We start from the raw sequence: 6,000 nt of genomic DNA on the forward strand, positions 1-6,000 counted from the left end.
GGGGGCCGAATACTTTCGCAAGGCACTGTATATATATATATCTATATAAAAAAAATATATATAGATAGATAGATTATATATATATAGATATAGATATATATATATATATATATATATATATATATATATAAGACCTAAAGACTTATACCTCCTCCAGTCCCCGAGCACAAGATTTGGGAATCCGCATTCCTTAGCAATGAATCACTGCCCCCTACAGGTTTAAGAATGCAACATACATCCAAGTGACAGTCCCTGCATTGTCAGGGTCACTAGATCAACTTGGCTAACAGCTTGTCACTGGAAAGACAAATGTCGCACTGAACAAGTTCAAAGCAATGAAAACAACGCAGGATTCTAACAAGAAATATTTACTTGTGGCAAGCCAAACTTTTCTCCATTGTTCAGGACAATGCATCAATGGGCAATTTACAATCATGGCACATATATATGTGACAGTCATCACCTGCATTTCATGGGACCATTAAATAAACACGTCCTGGATATACAGTATGTTTGCAAGAATCTACAGATCTATTAATGTCTGCAATTGTTCTTTTGGGCTAATGATAAAAAAAAATCACAAATTGTGTAGCAACCAATCAGGAATAAGCTTTCAGCTGCAGGTAAACCAATCACAAGCAGTCATAACCATGTGATACTCTTCTTCATTCATAATCAAACTTTTCTGTTAGTAAGAATGTATTTATTGTTGGATGAGAAGAATTCTAACTATGAAGGATATTTTACCCCCTGAGCCCAGACAACGCCTAATACAGATGAGCAGGGAACTGTCATATGTCATTCACTGGGCAGCCCGGAGCTCAGGGGGCGCTTTAAAGTTTAAAGGGACTAAGCTGAACTTTAAAGGGACTGAGCGCTTTATTACTCTTTCATGGGATTACAGAAGTTACCTGTGTGGAGGATAAAGCCGACACTCCCCCCCCCCCCCCCATCAATATGTGTCACTTACTACCAGATCATCACACATGGAGAGGCTTCAACCTTTATCCACCCCACCGAGGAATGGTGGCATCATGTCTCCGGGTAAATACCCACATGGAAACCTCAGGATTTATACCCACATGAGCAACCCAAGCAACATACCACGGCATTTATACCCACATCACAGAACACAATCAGGGCTGTCTTAATGAAAGGGCACACCTGGGCACTGCCCATAGGCCCCAGCTGCATGGGGGGCCCTGCCCTTTCCTGTAAAGCAGCTGGTCCTTGAGCCCGGGCTGCCCCAAAATTGGGGTAGCCCAGGCTGCCCCTCTACATCCCAGATCCCCACCCAGAACTCTGACCCCTCTACACCCTAGATATCCCCTACCTTCTACCTACCGGATTTCTGTTTACCTCCATTGTAGGGGACCCCAAAGCATTACTTTGCCCAGGGGCCCATGATGCTATTAAGACGGCTCTGACCCCAATATTTATACCCACATCACAGAACATACCCCAATATTATACCCATATCACAGAACATACCCCAATATTATACTCATATCACAGAACATACCCCAATATTATACCCATATCACAGAACATACCCCAATATTATACCCACATCACAGAACACACCCCAATATTATACCCACATCACAGAACATACCCCAATATTTATACCCACATCACAGAACATACCCCAATATTATACCCACATCACAGAACATACCCCAATATTTATACCCACATCACAGAACATACCCCAATATTTATACCCACATCACAAAACACAGCCCAGCATTTGCACATGAGCAACCCAAGCAACATACCCCAGTATTTGTACCCATATCACAGAACATACCCCAATATTTATACCCACATCAGAGAACATATCCCAATATTTATACCCACATCACAGAACATACCCCAATATGTATATACACATGAGCAACCCAGGCAACACACCCCAATATTTATACCCACATCACAGAGCATACCCCAACATTTATACCCACATCACAGAGCATACCCCAACATTTATACCCACATCACAGAACATACCCCAACATTTATACCCACATCACAGAACACATCCCAGCATTTATACCCACATCACAGAGCATACCACAACATTTATACCCACATCACAGAACACATGCCAGCATTTATACCCACATCACAGAACATACCACAACATTTATACCCACATCACAGAACACATCCCAGCATTTATACCCACATCACAGAACATACCACAACATTTATACCCACATCACAGAACACATCCCAGCATTTATACCCACATCACAGAGCATACCACAAGATGTATACCCACATTGCCAAGTTGTGGAACACCCTCCAGCAGTAATACCCTCGTTAGAGAACATACCACAACATTTATACCCACATGGGCAACCCAAGAAATATACCCTGGCATTTCTCCCGCATGGAAAACTCAGAGAATATAATGTAATATTTATACCGACATCACAGAACACACCCCAATATTTATATCGACATGAGCAACCCAAGCAACATACCCCAACACTCATACCCACATGGCTAGGTGGTGGGACACACTCCAACAAAAATACCCATTATTTTATATTATTATTATATTAGAGAACATTCCCCATCATTTATACCCACATCTCAGGGACAACACCCCCAGCAATAATACCCACATGGGTGCCCCCTCGGGATCTTTGTCAAGGAAGATGCTGATTGCCCACACTGTGTAAAGGGATAGGACACTCCGAGTTCTATACATGTCTCCATACACAGAGCTGTCAGTGGTATGAATGTCGGTGTACACAGGATCGGCAGATCGGTCATTATCGGTCATCTGTACAGAAGTCACCGATCAGCAGATCGCACATCAATATATTCCCCCCCCCCCCCCCCCTCCAGAGATCTACAACTTGTATGTAGAATGTTCAGTTATTCTGCCGATCCTCCGGATAATACCATCGCTATTCTTCACCGATCACAGTCGTTTGGCAGAACTTATGACAAACCTCTCCGGAGCCGATCATCGGAGACCCCCGATCTACCCACACCGGGACCGGACCGACCCCCTCCGCTCTCACATACCTTATATACACCCGGACAGCGATCTCCGGTACACACACCGCCTTCCTCCGCCCGATCCCCGGCACTGACCTCACCGTCCGATCCCGGGGAGAACTCACTCAGCCCGAACACCGCAGCAGCGCTCTGATTGGAGGCAAACACTGGAGGGGCGTGGTCCCAGCACACACTCCCTGAACTGTGATCATAACACAGGACATCAGATTGTTACATTGTATCCAATTCTTCTTCTTCTTCCTCTATACACCGACCGGGGGGTGTGGGGGGGCATTATACAGGAAGATATAGAAATGTTTATATACAGTACCTCACAAAAGTAAATACACCCCTCACATTTTTGTAAATATTTTATTCTATCTTTTCGCAGTGGCGGCTGGTGCTCAAAGTTTTTTTTGGGGGGGGGGGGGGGGCGCAAACGAAAAAATTGCAGCCTCACTGTGCCCATCAAATGCAGCCACTGTGCCATCAATTGTCACCACTTGCAGTTGGCTCCTGTCTAAATGGTTGCCCTTACCATGTGTATGTATGAATGCGAGTTAGGGACTTTAGATTGTAAGCTCCTTGAAGTGACCTCTGTACCCTGCCCGCACCTCTGTACCCTCCTCGCACCTCTGTACCCTCCTCGCACCTCTGTACCCTCCCCGTACCTCTGTACCCTCCTCGTACCTCTGTACCCTCCCAGCACCTCTGTACCCTCCCCGTACCTCTGTACCCTCCTCGTACCTCTGTACCCTCCCAGCACCTCTGTACCCTCCCCGCACCTCTGTACCCTCCCCGCACCTCTGTACCCTCCCCGCACCTCTGTACCCTCCTCGCACCTCTGTACCCTCCCCGTACCTCTGTACCCTCCCCGCACCTCTGTACCCTCCCCGCACCTCTGTACCCTCCCCGCACCTCTGTACCCTCCCCGCACCTCTGTACCCTCCCCGCACCTCTGTACCCTCCCCGTACCTCTGTACCCTCCCCGCACCTCTGTACCCTCCCGCACCTCTGTACCCTCCCCGTACCTCTGTACCCTCCCGCACCTCTGTACCCTCCCCGTACCTCTGTACCCTCCCAGCACCTCTGTACCCTCCCCGCACCTCTGTACCCTCCCCGCACCTCTGTACCCTCCCTGTACCCTCCCCGTACCTCTGTACCCTCCCGCACCTCTGTACCCTCCCCGTACCTCTGTACCCTCCCAGCACCTCTGTACCCTCCCCGTACCTCTGTACCCTCCCCGCACCTCTGTACCCTCCCCGCACCTCTGTACCCTCCTCGTACCTCTGTACCCTCCCCGTACCTCTGTACCCTCCCCGCACCTCTGTACCCTCCCGCACCTCTGTACCCTCCCCGTACCTCTGTACCCTCCCCGCACCTCTGTACCCTCCCGCACCTCTGTACCCTCCCCGTACCTCTGTACCCTCCCGCACCTCTGTACCCTCCCCGCACCTCTGTACCCTCCCCGCACCTCTGTACCCTCCCCATACCTCTGTACCCTCCCCATACCTCTGTACCCTCCCCGCACCTCTGTATCCTCCCCGCACCTCTGTACCCTCCCCGCACCTCTGTACCCTCCCCGCACCGCTGTACCCTCCCCGTACCTCTGTACCCCCCCCCCCCCCACACACACACCTCTGTTTATCTCTGTACCCCTCCCCCCGCACCTCTGATTCCCCCCCCCCCACACACACACACATCTGTGTTCCCCCTCTGGACCCCTCCCCCAATATCTGTTCTCTCTGTACCCCCCCCCCCACCTCTGCAACTTCCTCCCCCACACCTCTATTCTTCTCTGTACATATTGTAAATTAAAATATAAACCTGACAGCAGAAAAAGTTTTTTTATTTTTATTCAGGTTGGTTACTGAGTGTGCTGCCTGTTTTTCCCCTACCTGTGCAAACGCCGTGGTGGGATGATCACCAGCCTGAGGAGAGCATCGCTGCTGCCTGTCCTCACAAAAGATCCCGACGGTCCAGGAGGAAGAGGGCAGGAAAATCGCTCCAAGACCAAACCTATATACAGCTTGGCTTCCATCTCATCCGCCTCGGCTGCTGCCATGTATCCTGCAGACACTTCAGGGCCGGCCGGGCACTTTGCGGGGGGCGGCACGGGCACCAAAGCTGCCCCCCGCACAAGAAAAAAAGACCCCCGATCCGTCCTTTTATTTAATCGGCTCCCGCGGCCGCTTTCCGGCTCCCTCATAAATTTAGCCCCCAGCGCGGCGGCTTGTAGCATGGCACTTGCGCTAGCAACATACATGGGTATATACACTGTGATCATAACACAGGACATCAGATTGTTACATTGTATCCAATTCTTCTTCTTCTTCTTCCTCTATACACCGACCGGGGGGTGTGGGGGGGCATTATACAGGAAGATATAGAAATGTTTATATACAGTACCTCACAAAAGTAAATACACCCCTCACATTTTTGTAAATATTTTATTCTATCTTTTCGCAGTGGCGGCTGGTGCTCAAAGTTTTTTTTGGGGGGGGGGGGGGGGGGCGCAAACGAAAAAATTGCAGCCTCACTGTGCCCATCAAATGCAGCCACTGTGCCATCAATTGTCACCACTTGCAGTTGGCTCCTGTCTAAATGGTTGCCCTTACCATGTGTATGTATGAATGCGAGTTAGGGACTTTAGATTGTAAGCTCCTTGAAGTGACCTCTGTACCCTGCCCGCACCTCTGTACCCTCCTCGCACCTCTGTACCCTCCTCGCACCTCTGTACCCTCCCCGTACCTCTGTACCCTCCTCGTACCTCTGTACCCTCCCAGCACCTCTGTACCCTCCCCGTACCTCTGTACCCTCCTCGTACCTCTGTACCCTCCCAGCACCTCTGTACCCTCCCCGCACCTCTGTACCCTCCCCGCACCTCTGTACCCTCCCCGCACCTCTGTACCCTCCTCGCACCTCTGTACCCTCCCCGTACCTCTGTACCCTCCCCGCACCTCTGTACCCTCCCCGCACCTCTGT

General features: G+C 50.1%; 1 protein-coding gene across 1 annotated transcript in view; it reads right to left on the minus strand.

Annotated features, from left to right (window-relative positions):
* Positions 1-3,154, minus strand: part of LYPD6B (LY6/PLAUR domain containing 6B) — a 95,281-nt gene extending 92,127 nt beyond the window's left edge. The window contains exon 1 of the mRNA XM_040358019.1: positions 3,043-3,154. The gene's annotated coding sequence lies outside the window, so the exon portion shown is untranslated. The remainder of the gene's footprint in view (positions 1-3,042) is intronic.
* Positions 3,155-6,000: the final 2,846 nt, after the last annotated feature.

Source organism: Rana temporaria, chromosome 6, assembly GCF_905171775.1.
Source record: "Rana temporaria chromosome 6, aRanTem1.1, whole genome shotgun sequence".
Taxonomy (NCBI): domain Eukaryota; kingdom Metazoa; phylum Chordata; class Amphibia; order Anura; family Ranidae; genus Rana; species Rana temporaria.